The 19,300-nt window shown below is 42.4% G+C and overlaps 1 long non-coding RNA gene across 2 annotated transcripts in view; it reads right to left on the bottom strand.

The window, feature by feature from the left end:
* Positions 1-19,300, bottom strand: part of LOC118289337 — a 51,154-nt gene that overhangs the window by 14,581 nt on the left and 17,273 nt on the right. Inside the window, exons 3-4 of one of the 2 annotated variants that reach the window (XR_007029870.1) lie at positions 16,172-16,231; positions 15,981-16,079 (exon numbers count right to left, since the gene is read on the bottom strand). This is a non-coding gene — a long non-coding RNA (uncharacterized LOC118289337). Of the gene's footprint in view, positions 1-13,859; positions 16,080-16,171; positions 16,232-19,300 lie in introns of those variants that run through there. The other variant, XR_004786049.2, reaches the window with a different exon arrangement.

Here is a 19,300-nt window from a genome sequence, read left to right as displayed (position 1 = left end):
AAAACGATCGAGTGTGCCGAAAGAGAGATGGCAAAATAAGGAGAGCAACTGGGAACTGAAGAAAGGATGGGGCTGTCGAAGGGAGGGAGAGAAGGTGCAAAGGCTAGGACTTGTAACGACATACCCCCTGATTACATTGTTGCACAAATAAACAGGCCCTCTGCAGGCTCCCTGGAGTCCAGCTGTAGTGCAGGACAGGAAAGCTTTCATTTCAGGGGGCTGGGGTCGAGTCAGGCAAGTGATGGGATGGGGCCTGGCTGTCTGGCCGCACCATTTCCACAAATCTCCATCAGCAAGTCAGTGAAGATCTCATTTGAGAAGCTTGTTGATTGCATGCCATTTCCTGCACCTACAGGCTGCAGAGAAAGGCCGTCAGCATGCAGATTAATAACTGTCAGTCTCAGCGGAAGGAGGGAAGAGAAACGATGCTGGCTATCTGCTTTTTGATGATGACGAAAGGCCATCTGTATGGGGTCAGATAAGTGTGAGAGGAAAGAGGCTGAGGGAGACAAGGTTCAGAGGCCCTCAAGGCACATCTGCAATCGTCTTTCCTTCACCTCCGACCATTACAGACTCCTGGTCCTCTCTTCTTTCTGTGCCCTGCAGCTATCAAGACCCACATCAAGGCATGCCCCTGCCAAATGTATGCCCCCCCATTAAGGGGCCATCATCAGATAAACAAGATAAACAAGTCCAATTCCTGGCAGGACTGATCAAAGGACTCAATGTTAAGCCCATGGCCAATTTCAAGTAGGAAAAAAATCAAACACAGATGAGGTCACATGGAAATTTAGGAGGCTAATCCATTGTCCCTTTATGGTAGCAGAAAGCAAAAGGGACAGTGAAGAGGGTGGAAGAAAGAATGGAAATGGTTTGTAAACAGGAGGGGGGGGGGGGGGGGTGCAGATACTTTCTTAAGTGTGCCCTTGCATCCTAATATCTCCCCTGGAATTTGTACCCTCACAGTACAATCTAAATTCCTGTCCGACTTGGCACGGACCTGTGCACCTGTTCACCAACACGCATCAAGAAAAACTTAGCTGATACTCAACAGACAGGGAATTCCTCAGATATGTGTTGGAGGTAGAAGCAAAGGCTGCACTCCAAGATGTTAAAATCATCTTGGCGACTGATTATGGATGCAAAGACTTGGCCAAGGTGGTATACAAGAATTCTATGTATGCATCCCTCCAGATCATACACTTGTGTATATGGTGGTATTTCATTAATCTTTTTCCAAAGATCCCTTTTCATCGTTCCTTTGTAAATCACCTCTTCCTTGAATGCTCAACCTTCCTTGAATGCTCAACCTAAGTGGATACACTTTTCTGGTTTATTTTTAGATTTTTACCCCCAAGATATCCCCATTGGAACAATAGTTTTGGGACGATAAAGACATGAATGTTGGAATGTCTTCTTGATGTCAAGGTAGGACACAGCAGATGCCTACTCTTTATCATGTAATCACTTCATTCACATTCACACAGGGGACAAAAAGGAAATTCCAATGGCCCTGGCTCTCTCAAGAGGGCCATATTGAATTGTAATCAAAAGATTACCCCAGAATAACAGCCCCCCATGGGACCACCCACAGAGAGTGGAGGGAAACATTAGACTGGCCACATGCTCTGCTTTTCACCAAGAGCTCCATGTCATGGCCGAGTCAGGAATGAGAGAGAGGTACAGAAGGTTTTTGTCCCAACATTTTCAAGGCAGTGGTCCATTTCTTGTGAATGACAGCCTCCTGTATTGGTTGCGTGGAGTGATGGAAATATCTAAAGCAGTTGCTTGCTACTTTGTCCCTCAAAATTATTGTTTGGGTTGTTGCCTTATCACATAATGGGAAGAAGTAGCTGCAAGTAAACAACAGCTTTATTCTTAAATGATCCTGATAATGACAGACCGAATCTAAATTTAGTTTTCGTTTCTCTGACAGAGCTCTGACTGTCGTAGCTGGAAGGGAGAGCCATGAAACAAGATCGGCAGAGAGCGTAGTTGTCCAAGCATGTGATGGCTGCACTGTGCCGCCTGAGACATGAACCGTCGGTGGAAAGGAGTTACGTGTGCTTGAAGCTTGTGGTGCATCTCAGAGCTTTGACTGACAAGTCTTGTGTTAGACGAGAGCAGGCGTGAATGATTACTGTACAACATCAGAGGGGTGTTTACAGGCAGCAACTTTAGTGATTATTTTTTCCAAAGCATCTAGGGACAAATTTAGTGAGAGTCGTGAGTACTGCGCCGATAGCAAGAGGCACACCTCTCTTGTATCTACTCATCTAGTGGCCAGCTCTAGACGTCAGTTCACACTTTGCATTAGAACACGTCAATGAAAAAGTGACCACAATGAATTTCATTGCGCCGCTCTATCTGTAAAAACCATACATGTTGTTGGTCTTTTTCTTGCCCGTCGTCCGGACCGTCGTTTGGGAGCAGGTATATCGTTTCTCTAATGCCGAAGCTCTGTCTCACTCTGGGACTGACCCCTTACTTTTCCACAACAGCAAGGTGAAAAACACACGGAGACTTCTCGTTGGAACTTGATACTTTATCATTTCAAAATTATGGGCCAGGAGAGTGCTTTAAAACTAAATGAATAAACCAATGTATGGGAAACACTTAAATATACTTTTCCTTCATTATGAAACTGTTATGATTTGGAGGATGTCAGCTGAGTAGGCAGTGCTTCATTGTGGCCCAGGATGCATTTGGGCTCACTCTTCTAAAAGAATGCAGCAAAATGCTTCCCAGACAGAATGGATCTCAAATGAGTCCTCAATGCATCTTGGGCGTGTACTTACCACTTTGATCGGATCACCCGAGATGGATGTTGAGGCCAGACATGAATAGACGTAGTGACTGTCAGAGAGGCGGAGCAGCAGTTTGTCATTCAGATGGAGGCTGTGCATCATGTGAGACACAACGATATTCTGTCACCTCAAACTCAAACAATCTTATTTGAGTGATCTTTTTACAAGTAAATATAGCCGGTATATAAGCTGTGATTTAGTGAATTTCTAACCCTAACCCCTAACCCTAACATCAGGAAGAATGAAGATGTGGTTCCACAACTATGTCCTCTTTTTTGAACATATACAAGGTTTGGACCAAGTGTTGTCACCAACCAATATTGCTGTCTGATTGCAGAGATATTTTCCAACAGGGCAATATCCCCGCTGTCAAGGGATGACCTCAGCTTGTGTTTTGGGGTCAGATAAGAGGAAAATGTTTGCACATCAAGAGAAACTTTCCTTTTCTTCTCAGTCTGGGGTGTTGGGTGGTGGTGCTTGTGGTAGGTGGTTCGTACAGGATAGACGGACCCCACCCAATTTCTTAAATCCTGCCTAATTAAAGGACCACAAGTCATCCATTGAGATTTGATGAGTTCAAAGAGACCTGGGTGTCCTCTGCTGTAATTTCAAATTACTGATTTCTGTTATTAATTATACATCTTAAGTGCCTTTGATGAATGCTGCAGACTATCCTTCATCAAGACGACATAATGTCTGGAGCAAAAAAAGAAAAAAACTTAAGAAAGCAAACAAGCTTCAATGAATCTGAGGTTCCAGGAAAAATCAGCTGGGCCCGTCTCATTGTATCATTATTATTATTTTTTTGTCTTTTTTTTAAGCAAAACACCCGCATCTGACGTCAGTGTATCGTTGTCATTTCAATAGCAGTCTTGGGAGCAAAGAAGAGGTTGTGATTGAACTCTAAGAGCTGCCCCGAAGCTTTACTTTGAGGAAGAAACCACGGAACCACAGATAATGCTTTACAGTCCACTAGTCTCAACTACTGTCATCAGATTTTCACTTTGTGAGACACTAAAAGAAGATTGTCATTCTGGTTTACTCCAGAGTGAAGGGCACACCGTGGATATCAACCTGAAGACGAGTACAAGACGTGTATACAAAGTCATAGATGATCACAGAGTCTGAAATTGATGAATGCTTGGTACCTGGGAAATGTAGTACATGAACAGACTCCCAATTAACAAAAATAACTTGATTTAACCTGGTGTGACCTTCTGAATGGTCTTTTAGGTGTCGTCTTTCTCTCTGGCTTCATCTCATCTTCAAACTGTCCACGTGGAAACAAAAATGGAGACGACAGAAAGACCACTGGACCGACAGTCTCTTCCGACATTGTCCTTTCTTTTGGGATCCTCTAGAGTCATCTGGGCAGAGTTTATGGACACAAAACAAAAGCATCATAGTGTCGCGCACACAATAAAAACAAAACCACCTCTGTTGACTGGTTGAAGACTAGGAAGGCACGAGATGCAAGTTCAAACACTGCAGTGTCTCTTGCTCGTCTACTTTCCACTTGTCTAAAGACTTTTCAGGAGACAGGGGAAGGCATGTGCCTTTCATCCCTCACCACAGACAAACATAGACATATAAAAACATCCATGTTGAAAAGTGGCAATAGTCCTTTTAGTTCCAGACAAACCCAATGTGAAGAACTTAATTATAGAACGGGGGCAAACCAGCCCCTTTGAAAATTACACTTACAGTAAGACCTTTGAAGCATATTCATCCTTTATCCTATTTTTTCTTTTGTTCAATGCTTTGCCTCTTGTAAAGCATGCGATTGACTACTGTGGTTTCTAGCGGCTTTCGGTCTTTTCTCGTCTGTCTCCATCTTTGTTTGTAATTCGCTCATCAAACGCACACTTTTGGACACACAATGGAGGCCAAAGACATACTGAAAACCTCAGTTAATCTGTTGACTTTTGGCACATTTTTACATAATCAATTACCAGGCCCAGATTTGGATTTGAAAGATATTACACAAAATAATCAAACAAGCCCGTAGTTGCTCTTTTTATCATTAAAACAACTTGCTATCAAACAAATACAACAAGTGTCAGAGGGGAAGTATTAGGAGACCACATTTGATGTGGATGCAAATTGTGTAATAATGGTTTTATTGTCTTCTGTTGACTGAAGTTGTTTTTAGTGCTGTACGGTACTCAAGCAACTACAACTGGTGCTTTGAATTAGCCAGGTGCTCCTTCAAAAACTGCTCCAAGTTGCAAGCTGCCAAAAGAAAGAACACAATCATCTATCAACTGTTTAATCAACACAAACATGTGGGAAATAATCCCACCACACTTTAAACTAGCTCAAAAGTGCAGTGCAATCCCATGACATAATGGCCATAAATGAAAAACAGACGGTTCCATTTTGTTCGATAAGAATGTCGTTAATTCCTTTCTGTTGTACGTGGATGTCTGATACAAGTTAAAGATTTCCTCTGTTTAGGTCATTATAGTACCTCCCCATGAAGCACTGAATCTCCACCTGAAGCCAACGTAGTAAACCGCGGTAAAGTGAAAGATGTGCGTTGGGGGCCGTGTTTCGCTCTCATCTTTCTCTCAGGCAGTCATAGTGGATGTTCTGCCAGGTCTAAGCCGAGGTGTTGGGTTCGGCAGTAAATCAGCTTGGTCTCCCATGATCAAACACTTGTCGTTATTTCCCGCGCTTTCATGTAATCTCATAAAAGGCCAACCGCTCTGATGGACTGAGTTCGCCTGCCAAGTCGGCCGGGCCTCCTATGCTGGCACTTCAGTGTGTTGCTCTGATGGTTTGGTCCAAAAAAAGGAAATCAGGGCTTTGGAGGAAAACACAAGATGTAGCAACAGCACGAGGAGCATCCCCATGACAGAGATGGAATCAGGAAATGTCCACGACCTCTTTTTGATTTCCACTTATCCAATTCAATGGACAGTATATACTTTAGATTCCTTAAAGACGTGTAAAACAGCGACCCAAACAAAATGTGAGAGTGGACAAGGGAGTGAGAGCTTTACACTGAGTAAATCTTATAGGAATTCCTGCCATTTAGTTCCAGTAAGACATAAAATTGCGTGTGAAGAATAGGTGGCAGGAAAAAGAGATGAAGCATCTTGGTGAAAGACTAATAAAATGCCTGAAACTACCGCAACTCAGAACGAAAGAAACAAACATCAAAGTCAATAGACTGGCTGTTTGATCTCCTCGAGTTTTTCCTCTCTTTTTAACATCTCCTTGGCCGTTTACACTCTGGTCTTCATTATCCTCCTCTGCCCTTAAAATCATTTAAAATCTATCAGGGTCTGACTAGCAAAGGGGGAACAGAGCGTTTCAGCTATAGAATAAGACGGGACTGTGCAATGACCATTCAGATACACAACATTTACCAGCCAATATCACTTCAACTCCTACCAAATTACACATCTCATGTGGGATCTCGCATCGCTTTGAATGATGGTGGCTGTAATGGATGTTCTCCTCTCAACCTCCAGGGAGGTTTACGGCTCGCTTTTTGACAAATGGGCAAGCGGGAGATAAAACGGTTACACACAGACACCCACTCCCTCCTCAAATAAAATAAATCAATAACCATAAAAAGAGTAGCTATTAAAGTGTTGGATCGCTACACATTAGGAATAAAACTGCGATTTTGGCTGCTGTGTAAAGGCTCTGCAGAGGTGGTGCAGGCTGCACACCAAACTGATAAATGGATGGTGGGTGCTGGTGTGGTTAGGATGTATCAAACATGTGCTGGTAGCCCAATAAAGATCAAGAATACTGGCAGCAGCAGGACCACTCATTCACAGCTTTCTGACATTTGGCCAGCTTGGGCTGAGAGAACATCAATGTTACAGGTCGTGCAATGAGACATTTTCTGTGGAATTAAGTACTCCTAAAGAAATTGTCTTGATATCTGCCCGTGGTTATAACTGAATGTGCTTTATATTTGTGTATGTGTGTCGTTTTGTGTTTGTCAGTTGTAGTAAGTCAGCATGTGTGCGAAAGCCTCAAAGAGACAAGGCCACTTGTGCCCATGGCGTCTGGTAGAGCTCGTGACTGTGTCTGTTTAACTCCACTAACAGAACACCGTTCCACAAACCCCATCACGCAACCCACAGATGTCCCACAGAACAGACAGGACTGCACCGCAACCAATAAGAAGCAGTAATAACCCCCCAGCCCACACACACACACAAGCAAACAAACACACGCATGCACGCACGCAAGCACGCACGCACGCAAGCACGCACGGACACACTCACGCATGCAAGCAAACACACAGTGGTCTTGTAGGCTGGACTGAATCTTCTTCACAAAATTTAATGTGGCTTCAAACCCCCTCCCCCCCACAAGTCAAATTTTTCTGAAACTAAGTTTCAGATGACCATAACAGATTTATACATCCAACTCTGCAAAGTTAAATTAAAAAAAGATTAAATTCCTTGTGACAGACGGAGAAACAAATTAATTGTGTGGTTCAACAATTAATGTGTAACAATTGTCAGGCCAAGTGTAGTGTAAGGCTGCAAATGACAGGGTAAATATTCTCTATTTATGGGGCAATTACGCAAATATATAATATAACAACATAGTCATTGTGAACAAAAAATTATACATTTTAATTAATCATGTATGAACTTTTTTAAATGACATACTTTTTAAAAATTGTATGTGCCATTACCGAGCTAACACAAAAAACTGTGGTAACCTAGTAAATTGGCTAATTAATGGACATATGTGCTTTGAATTGAACAAGTGCATGAGTATCCAGGTGTGTGAGCTGTGAAATTAGTTATTCCTTGTATGAATAAGTACAAGTAAGCTATAATCAGGCCTAATTGATTATTCGATAGTAAACAACGCAAATTCTTTTGTTCGAATGGAAAATGTGTTCATTGAATTCTGTCCATCATCAAATATATGAAAGGTCTGCCTATAAAAATGATTTAGAGCATTTAAGCAGTATGAATGAAAATGAATAAATGATCTTTATGGAAATGCATGTCCTTAGAGTCAGAGGTTAAATCCAGCTTCTTCTTTTTTTTGGTCTTTACATTCACAGTTATGCTGCTTTAGAGAGTTGCCTGGGGCTGACATGCAACATGGACTCTGACTTCAAAGCCTCCAAAGAAAATATATAAATACAAAACCATTAGCCAGCTTGTTTTCTTTAGTTAACATTTCAAACACACTGCAGAGGGGATCATGTTTTTAGTCCCCCCCTCCTCCCTGTAAGTAGAATTTTGATGTTGTTTTTCTGACGGTCCTGGGGCAAACTACAGCAGCGCCCCGGCTGGAAAGTCCTCAGCACCCTTAAAAAATGCCTGCGCAAACAAAGGCGAGTTGGGCAGAACACAACCTCCTTTGGACTGCGTGGATTTCCCTGCCAGCCGCACCGTAGGATACAATTTACATTTGGCCCTCGGCACAGAGGAGCCACAAGCAAAGGCCTCAATGTCAGCAATGGGTTGGACATACAGTATACAAACCCAGAGGTGGTAGCATCACAGAGGAGAAAGTCAACGGCACTGAAATACATCATTATATTGGGCATACCATTCTCAACTGTGTGTGTGTGTGTGTGTGTGTGTGTGTGTGTGTGTGTGTGTGTGTGTGTGTGTGTGTGTGTGTGTTGGGTGGGGAGAACCATTTTTATTAGAGACACTAAGAAGTTTATAAACAGAGCCACTTGACACAGTGAACTTATGATTCGAGGGTGATCCTCTGTGTAGACAGATTACCACTTCATTAAACAAACCAAGACCTCAAAGAGTAACAAGCCCTTGGATACGCATACCACAGAGGGAGCGAGCAACCCGGATCCTCTGGCCACATGAGACGGTAACGGGCCGTCTATCCCAGAGGTTATTACAATTCCAAACATTTATTGGAAAGAAATCAAAAAATGTGTCTTTTTTGTCTTCCTTCTTATTTCTGCCCACAAAATTACATTCAAGCAATAAAATTGTTTATATGTTAGGTACATAAGTGCTTGGGAATAGCACTTTGGTGGCTATTTTTAAGCCCACTCTGAGCTGAAATAACATCATAAAAAGACACACGAATCAGTAAAAATAATGCCTAGAGGGAAATAAATAAAACCCGATTCTGTTTCAAGTAGCTATTACGAAGGCACAGGCAGCAGTCAGGAGAACAATTCCCCGTGTGGGACTGCAGCACAGCGAGTTGGACTGGAATAGACCGTAAAGGCATAATGAAGCACCGGCTTCAGCAGCATGAAGGCATGCATGACAAAATCAGGGAAAAGTGAGGAAAGATGCGATTATGGTTTGGTCAGCCAACTCTGAAGAAGGGGGTGTTTCTGTCAGAGAGAACATCGATCTCCTTTAGTCCAATCACTCACTAAAGCCTTGTTCTACTGTCGTTTGAAAAACAGGACTATGTAAACACAGTTTGACAATTTCACTTGTTCAATTTCTCACTGAGTTAGATGAGAAGATTGATACCACTCTCATGTCAGTATGTAGAAGTGAAGCTAAGGATAGAACGGTGACAAGAAAGTTGCTAGCCTCCATCCAAAGGTAACAAAATAATACTAATACATTGACTGTATGCTAATTGACTGCTTTCGCTAGCTTCATATTTACCTTACCCGAGAGCTGTATCAGCTATACCATTTAACAGCCAAGAAAACAAAAAGTTCCCAAAATGTTGAATTGCTCCTGAAATAGCAATGGTTGCATAGCAACAGCAGAGTCACACAAATTCTTTTTTTGTGGTTGTCGTCATGTCATCCTATAGGAAGAAAAGTGACCAGATTTGTACACCTGTGCAACAGAATTGCATAACTGTAATTCGTGTATAACAATCAGAGACAAGAAACAGACGAGCAGCGACACGGTGACACCACTGCAGAGGAAAAACAGACCTGTCCTCACTTCAAAGAGCCAGTGGGATGCTTTTAAAAAAATCACACCAGCAGTAAACTACAACAGAAGTTCATCACCTTTCCATGACATGAAATGGATTTTCAAAGTTTCGTCTCCTTGAGCTCTCTCCGCCGCAGAGTTCATATCAGTGATGGACTGGTGGCGCTGAGGCTGTTTACATGGGAGGTGTTACCATGGGAGCGGTCAATACATTTACATCTCAAAGACTGAGGGACAACACGCTGCTGTTTAATGTAAGGATGGAAGAAATAGCAGGCCTTAATTTTAAAATGGTGCTACTCACAAATCACTGACTTAATATAATGTCTATGTGTGAAGGACAGAATTGTTGATGTCTTTCATCCTGTTAGCCCCTGGACTGAAATGACAGAAGTTAAAATGATGAATATGCCACGGAAACTTAACCAGCAGAGTTGATCTTGGCATGGGAGTAAATTACATCTCAGAGACAGCAGCCGAAACCCTCCTCCCCCTCATGACTAATTGAAGTAATTACAGACAGGACATGAAAGTGGTGCCCTGCCCTGTCAACTAAACGAGTGCAACATATCAACTCTTCACTTACTCCAAAAAGGATAAACATGAAAACAAAGAAATGCCAACAGAGGTATAGAATTACACACAATCTGCACAGAAGAAGAAAAAAAAAAACTTCAACATCATCATTCGTCACCTGGAGGAAGTTGTCCAGCAGGTTGTCAAAATCTGACACGAGAAGTACACAGAGGACAGATCACAGAAAGGGTACTACTGACAGAAGAGAGAGGACAAGACCATGAATACTGACATGCTGCCGTCACAGTTTCAGTGAGCATGTTAACTAGAGCTGCTGCACGAGAGGGAGGAAGGTGGTGCGGGCAACCGGAGCAGGTCAGGAAAGGTGACAGCCGACAGAGCATGCAGTCGATAGCTGTGACTAAAATTAGAGCAGGATCTTGAGCAGTTGCAGCTCCCTCCTGAGGTGGCTGTTTGAAACAGCATTGGCTGCTTCACACGCTCAAAATGTTCTGCTACATTTAAGGTTCAGAAAATATGAAAAAAATGTAAATATTGTTTTTGTGAGAGACTCAAAGAAGAGTCTATTAAAACAGCGCTGTGTCTGTTATGCTGTGTAAGGCTGCAGGGTTTTGTGCCACATGTGGCTATACCATACCTAAGCTGCAGCTACCTGACACCAGGTATAGCACTTGGGCTTAGACATCAAACGTGCATTAAAGTGCAAGGTCCTGACAATTGGAGGATGTTGCAGAGATGTGATGTCACGTCATCCGTACAACAAACTCCAAGTGACTTTACTGTACTGGTATAAAATAAATCTATCTTTAAAACTAAGATGACAAAATCCAGCCATGGTGACAAGTTCAAATGAAAACGTCTTTTTTTCCCGGAGGTAGCTGATAGCACATGATTATACATATTATATTTACTGGGGGAAATTGATAGTAGTGTGATGTCCTGTAGCTATCCAGAACCGGAATCGATGCTGTCTTTACATCAAGGACAACAATTGGCCTAAACTAAACTAAACTAAACTAAACGTTAATAGAGGTAAGGCTGCATTAATTCTGTGTCCCAGGTGTGATTCAGTCTTATAACATATGGAAGATGAAATAATTAGTATGAGGACTGATAAAAAACTGTGGCAGAAGAGGATTTAATGCAAAATGATAAAGGTTGTGGGGACATTTGCCTTAACTTGAATTGGTTTTATACTTTTATTCAATCTTTTCTTAGTTTTCAGCTTGAATAACAAACACTGTGACAGCTCAAACTCTTGGTGTGTATCAGATCACCAAGATCATCGGGACAGTCTTTGCTTATGGCCCAGACTTTTGTGTTGGGTTGTGACCATCGAATCTGTGGCAAATTTCTTCTTGTGGCTGAATAGATGTAAGCATTGTGTATTGTTACATCATGTACACATGAAGTTATATTTTTAATGCCACAATGCAAAATTACATTTTCACTTCCTTTATATTTTGCACCGCTTTTTAATATAATGCAGATAATAAAAACCCCTGGGACGAATTAATAGCAGAATTATGTGAACTGATTAAGATTTTGGTGTAAAATGAAAGCAATGACACGTTTAGTATGAAGAGCAACCGTCATTCATTTTTGTGTTCATTTTTACCCTGCCGCATTCCAAAGCTTCCTTTGATTACCGCTCGTCATATGTGGTGCTCACTCTGCGCTGAAAGAGAAATTAGAGGTAAAGATGACAAAAGCATTCTGCAAATTACAAGGCTTTGTGTTTACTATTTTGAGCTCCAACATGACATTCTGTTCAGCACCATGCTAGTCTTTTCGGGGTTTTTTCTCATCTTCAGGGAAAAAAGAGAAAGAGGAAAAAAGAAAATACCACAGCTGACTGGAAGTACAGAGTGAAAAAAAAAAAAGCGAAACTCATAATTATAGCTGAGGATGAAGAGGGAGAGTGAGTCCCCATCAGGAACTCTCATCTGCTCATCTTCATTTGTCCCTCACATGAGAGTTTGGCCGACTCGGGGCTTGTTTAGCAACTCAACAGTCATTCCAGAAAAGACTATTCAGTATATGCCGCTGTCGGAGTGTTGGGCCCTTAGTGTTGATCTCTGAAGATTTAATCCTCTCGGGCTGATTTAAACAAAACATGAGCTTTGTAACACCATTCTCAAAGGAGTTCATCGGCTGTGGCAAGCGGTTTTGGCTCATGAGCTGACTGCAGCTTGAATATTTACAATTATTTACATGTATATGCATGTGAGAATGGACATTATCCATGCATGTTTGTGGATGTGTTTAAAGTCTGCCATCTGGACCCAGATGAAAATAGACTGTCACGTTGACTAAATACTTATTTCAAGGATAAAAGAACATCCGCAGGGGGGAAAAAAGAGGAAAAACAGAAACTTCTGAATAACAAAACAGACTCTTTGTGTTCTTCCAATCGCTGATGTTTGTGTTTACTGATCTTTTTCTACTCTTCATTGAATCATTCAAAACTTGTTTCTCAACGACTGGCTGCTGTATAGGAAAAGTTGTAATGTCAATGATTTTTCCTCTCTAGTCTGTTTCTCCATCGATATCAGACGATATCGATCTTGGATGGTAGCAAAACCTTTGAGTCGATGGAAGCACAATGACACAAATCTGTTATGCAAATACTGATATTAATGGGAGTAATCGTTATAAAAGAGAATGCATATACAGCTCATTAAATCAGAATCTGGGCTCATCAAGTGACTGTGATGTCTGGCCAACACTTTTTAAGAGAATATTGGAAATTCCAATTTTGGACAGCTAAGCTAACTGGCCGCTAGTTGCATATCAAATGTACCAGAACAAGCATCAATTTTCTCGTCTAATTTTGTGCTAAAAAGATTAATGAAAAGCCTTTCTTTTATGTCAAACTACTCCTTTAACTACCTGAGGTCACATTAACATCAGTTTTGTTTTCTTGAATCAACACAGAGGCTCGACACCAGCAGGCAAGCGGATAATGGAGATGTCATTTACGGCCCGTCACAAGTCCTCAGAGAAGTTCAAATATCATTGTGTTAAGGCTTTGATCAGGAAGTCATACCCATGTTTCCTTGACCTCTGCCATATGGTGCCTTGTCGGTCTATCTGCCTGTGAGCGAGTGCACACACATGCTAAGATACCCGAGCATCATTGCATTTCCCTTCAGGCTCAACCTCCTGCTCTCAAGCGGATATCAAAGGCCTCCATTTACAGTTATCTCTGCTTGGCTGCGCCACGGAAGTAATCACTGCAGGTCAGGGGTCAGTGCTCTGGCCCAAGACAGAAACACAACTGACTGACGTTGACTTCAAAGGAAAGCGATCCTCTGAAAGACTGTTGTTTTAGCTCTGGATATCATAATCAGGAGGGTGGAAAGGGACAGTAAGAGCAGAGAGCCGCGGAGTGTGTTGTCGAGATGGGCGGAGGGGGGGATTTGTGTCTCTGAAGAGAAGTAGAAGAGAGAAAGATTACCTTTGAATAATTACAACTACAACATCAAAAGAACAGGCTCAAGTTTGGTCTGCTTAACCTCTGTAACACAGAAATGGGGAAACAACAAAAAAACTGTCATTTTATTCCGTCCTGTTGTTATTCCTCTTGTTATTCCTCTGGTAGGTGAAACCCAAAACCATGTCAAACATAATGGAAAATATTTGAGGTCTTCTTTTATTAACCAAGAACAGCTTTGATGTTTGACGTCTTTATTTGTTTTAGAAGAAGAAAGGGAAGGGGCGATACGGCATGCAAGCGATCTTCTTTTGGATAGAGCACACACAAAAAAGGGGGTGTTGAATGATATGAGAGCAAACCAAGCTTGTTCATTCTACATAATCAATTAAACATGATTATCGGCCCTTTCAAGAGAGCCGAGATGAAAGACCAGAAGAAAATGATCAAAGTGACAGCATTTTGTCGGAGCACTAACCCCTTCCTGCTACTGTGTTCCGCTCCCTAGCAAGTTCACATTGATGCTGCGAATAAGATTGACCTAATAAATAGAGTCAAACTTCTTTTCATATTTGCATAGAAAAAATATTTTTGTTACTTCTTGACTGAGTAAAAGCTGAAAAGCTTGGGGATGCTGGAAATTGCAGATCCAAGAAATCTGGCCAAGAGTCTGTCTTCAGTGTTAGTGGCTCTTCATTTTAGATTAGAAAATTATCCACACCACTGTAATTTGATTGCACCCGATGCAACTAAAACATCTCTATCTGACAGTCGTGACTAACTGCTGATATACTGTGGAGCACAGCAGGTGAATGCTTCTTTCATTGCCTCAGTATAAGATGCAATTAAGAAAAACTGTACACCAGGTCAAGTGGAAACAAATTGTTATGTCAGTATGAGGAGGAGATCCACAGCTTTACAGAGCCACTCCTATTCTACATGTCTATACAGCTGGAAAATGAATTGGCATAAAGTTGGTGCATTCTGACCCATAGCTATGTGAGCAAGTCCAAAATAGCATTGCAGCTATCAAAGGCGCAAACCACAGGCTGACTCAAGTGCATGAGTTTCGGCAACTAGACACTTCAAATGCACAGCAACAGTATGAAAAGGAGTCTCTTCAGCTTGCTGGGTGTGAAAACAGGTGGGGGTGGGGGGCAAGACCGAATCTTTCATGGACATCCTGTCAAGAGGGAAGGGCACGGGTGGGGTAGCATCACAGCAAACATAAGAAAAGTCAGCGTTTCAGGGTGGTCAGCGGGAGTGGGTGTGCAGGAGGTCAGAAAAACAGCCACACCATCCCTTCTTGTCAGTGCTTCCTGGGGGCGAGGGGCATCAACCAAAATGAATGACAGGTCAGAGGCACTGACACTTGGTCTGTCGTCAGTCTCAGCTCGTCATTGTCACTGGCTTAGAGGAATTCGAAATCTGAAACCCCAAAAAGTTTCTCATTTGACCTTTTTCTTTAACTTGAGCTGATTTCAGACATACACGCACAGACATGAACGTTTTCCAGAATTTTTCCAGAGTTGCTGCATGTAGGAATGCATTGGAAATTTTTCTGAAAGTTTTCCTGCCAGCCCCCTAATAAAATGTCAGAGTGAGCCCATGCGGGTACAAAGCAGGAAAATCTCTAGATGATTCACGAGAATCTACCAAAGCGACGCCCCTCGACTAACTGTTCCGGAAATTGTCCTGCTGTCGTGAACACAACGGACCTGGACAATCTCCAGCTGCTTTTTACATATGTGAATGGCAAACTCCGGATAATGTCCAGACACAATTTTCCCCAATGGAAGGTGTGATGGGAAAACAATGAGGTTTTACGTATTTTGAAAGGGATCACAGTAAACAAAATGGTGCAATGTGGGCTGGTTTTTAGTTTTACCATAGATGCTCACGACTGTTTTTGTCAGAACATTATTTAAAAGAGTTCCTCACTTAAGAGGATTATATGTAAAAAATATGACTGCATGAAAGTAATTGTAGCATCGCAAAATTTTTAAAAAAGAGCCTCCTACAAATTGTAATCTTGTTAGCAATCTATACTGCCGAGACTTGGAATGCTTTGTAGGAGCCAATAACATGACAAGAGAGATTCTGTTTTGTATTAACAAGAGCAACAATTCAGATCAGATCAGATCATCTGCTGTGTAATCCTGTTAAAATAACATTGACTGCAAGACTTTGGTGTTGCCTTAGTGTAAACCGTCTTACACAATGCATTATAGAGGCACAAGAGAGAAGATATTTGATCTAAAGCCCAAGTGGTGGTGTGTTTTGTCCGTAACAGTTCAAACACATGCACATTCATTCACGCACACACAGACTGCTGAATCATGCCAAAAAGGCTATCTGATTCACGTCAAACCCGGGAGTGGTGACGTCCCATCCGACGAGATTCACACGCTCCCCGGTCTCCTGCACAAAGGGGCAGAATAACAATATTATGGTGTCCACTGAGCGCCTACCCCCCCAGTAAAAACATTTCTGTGAGAGTGGGTTTGACCTACCTCTTCTCCCGTATAACAACACAAAGCCGAGTGTATTCTGACAGCTGCTGCCCGGGTGCCCTGCGGAGAACAGAAGAAGAGCTTTGAAGATCTTGACCTTCTGGAATAATAAAACGCCATCATCAAACACTCTCCTGAGACAGACTGCTGACCCACACGTCCAAGTGTCTGCTTGAGATAATTCATATTAAACTGCAGGGATCACTACTCTGTATGTGTGTGTGTGTGTGTGTGTGTGTGTGTGTGTGTGTGTGTGTGTGTGTGTGTGTGTGTGTGTGTGTGTCGATCTCAACCCGTCTGGTGCCTGCATGTGACTGACAACATGCAGAGTGGAGTTTACTACTCTGCTCTATATGAATCATACCACCCTCTAATGCTGTTGCATGATGACATAATCTCTATTATGATGTGGTTTCTGCATCACAGTGTTTCAAGGTGTCCAAGAAATTTGTCTGCCTTAAGTTAAGCATTACTCACTCAGTTTGAATCATCCTGGATGTTTAAATTCTTTGTCACACAGAATAAAAATGACTCAATCAAAAATAAACCAGCGATGTATCACTACACAAATCTATCAATCAATAGAAAGGAAATGTGAACTTCATAGTTCTCCGCCTTCAGTAAAAGGTGATCTGGAGTAAAAGTAAAGTTAAAGGAATAGTTTCACATTGCAGAAAATAACTATTTGCAGTCTTGCCATCAGTTAGAGAAGAAGATCAATATCATTCTCAGGTAAGCAAGAAGAAATAACCTGCCGCCAGCAGCTGGTGAGCTCAGCTTGGGCCAAAGGCTGGAAACAGGGATGCCTGGAGACGAATTCTGACTGATTAACAAGTTGTATCTTGTTATACAAAATGTCAAACTTCTCCTTTTAAGCTCAGTCAATAAAACAGAATTGATCACAGATGAATACTAGTGGTGGTGTTACCCTGACAACTTAAAATACCTTTCTACGCACGATGCTACACATGGCCCCTGTGGTATCTGTGCTGGGAGGGAGATCAGAGGGGTTGAAGGGTAAAATGGCTCATCTGAGTTGTCTCCAAATGTAGGCACACCCACATGCAATATGGAGCTTTGTGTGGCTTCAAGGTCAAGGCAAGACCTTCTTCCCTTTGATGGCTAAAGAAGGAAGTGATGCTATTTACTACCTCAGAAATACGCCAGGTGGTGTTTTTTGCACATAGTGAAACACAAGCTCAAAACATTAAAGCAGAGCAGAAACAAACCTGCTGATGGTGATGAACAGTTTCAGCTCCCACGCACTTACAGTATCAGCAAACGGTGTTACGCTTTCATTCACAAGGCTTCAGTAAATACAACATTAAAAAAAAGATAAAACAAGCCTTTTATCCTATATAACCTTGCATTAGGATAACTGGCAAAAGGTGTTGCAGGGCAGAGATGCCAGCTGAGTTCTCCTGCTCATCACACAGGGGTACGAAGGCCCCTTGTCTCTGTCCACATGTTAATCTTTACAGGGCACTCAAGGAAGTGGCGTTGACAGCCTAGATTTGAGGTCAACAGGGGGCCAGGGGTCAAGCACTTCCTGCTGACATGAAAGCACATCCAAGCACACCTTGCTCTTGGTATCTGTCGTCCGCCCCCCTGACCATCTGTACCTACATAATCTGGGGCTCATCGGGCCCAAACACAAGCCATGTGTTAATTACCTTTGAAGGTGTAATGACTTCAGGGCTGCAGCCGATCTTCATCTCTGTTTCAAAGTAAAGGGCCGGAGAACAGGTTACGCCTCAGACACGTTACAGTTGTCCTGTGCTCCCGTACCTGCCTGCCGTGCTTTCACTTTAGAGAGGGACAAGCAAACCTTTTGGTTTCCCGAAGAATCGTGTCCCTTTTGAATCCAGAGGTACACCACTGACTCAATCTCGCTTTTGTGGACTCTTGAACAGGTAAATTAAGGAGAAAGTTCTGACACGTGCGAATTGGGCCTACACCTGTCCTCCAGATGTGAGGCTCTTCAGTTTTGGTGGAATTCTGTTTTCCTTTTTTTATCATCAATGTTTTTGTACTTCTCGTTTAGATATACGACTTGTTTTACACACGTACAGCGAAGGAGAAAAAAACAATTATGTACTGTAGCTCACATTTATTTCCTTCTCGGCTCTTTGTCTGGGAGTGTCAAAAAGGAACCCCAATCCTCTGATTCAAGGTTGCGCATTATCAATAGATCAAAACCAGAAAGACGTGAACAAAAGGTGCTGGTAGCAATCTGCTCATTAGTCATCACAGAAACAAGATGATGAGTCCCTATGAAAGACCTTCTCGCACTGAGTAAAGCCTGAGTAACACTTTCTTCTTCCCACAAATGACCACCTTCTTCCTGCCGCCGGAGAGGGGAGGTGGGTGCTGTATGTTCCCAAACAGATACGTTACCTTGTTTTGAATAAATGTTTCCACTGGCCGACCACAAGTGACCTCAAAAGCAAAGATGAGATCTTTGCGGGAAGACACCCAGATTTCAATGGCTTAGGTGGCTTTGTCGGAAGTAGTACTCCACCTCGGTGAAATTGGCTTCAATACATCTCAGTCCGTGTTTCTAATTAGATCACGCAATGATAATTATACCTGCCGGTGTTTGTAAGAGGATATGTTCTGAATGCATTGGAATACATCAAAGAGCAGTGTGGACTTGGCAGCCATGTGAGTTATGTACTGTCTATCCCACTTCAGCCTCTTGAAGATATGCAGTCATTCTCTACATCCCCTCGGCTGAGAATAAACAAACACACTCTGTAATCCTTTGAAAAGCTTCTTTTTTTCTCTCTTTTGAAAATCTTAAACTCGAGTTTCCAGTCAGAGGATGGTCAGGGGCCCCCAGACACCTCTTGATCCTCAGGGCATCTACAGGAGAGTCCGTATGATGTGGGAAGGAGAGAGCCCTGACCTACAGGTAAAGACAGACAGACGGTCCTGTGAAGCCGACGCTGTGCAGAGAAGAAGCGCTGCCAGCCAGAGCAGCTGGTTATAAATATCAACCTCACACGACACTTTCCTCAGTTTCCTCTAAAAGCAAACACTTTAGATTCTACTTTGTAATTTATCACTGCTCGCTCTCTCTCTCTCCCCAGTGGACGGAAAATCAAGGGAGGGGAAATGTTGAGTTGA

The sequence above is a fragment of the Scophthalmus maximus genome, chromosome 17 (genome assembly GCF_022379125.1).
Source record: "Scophthalmus maximus strain ysfricsl-2021 chromosome 17, ASM2237912v1, whole genome shotgun sequence".
Classification (NCBI taxonomy): Eukaryota; Metazoa; Chordata; class Actinopteri; order Pleuronectiformes; family Scophthalmidae; genus Scophthalmus; species Scophthalmus maximus.
Note: the sequence above shows the minus strand (reverse complement) of the source record. Positions and strands in the feature narration are given on the sequence as shown.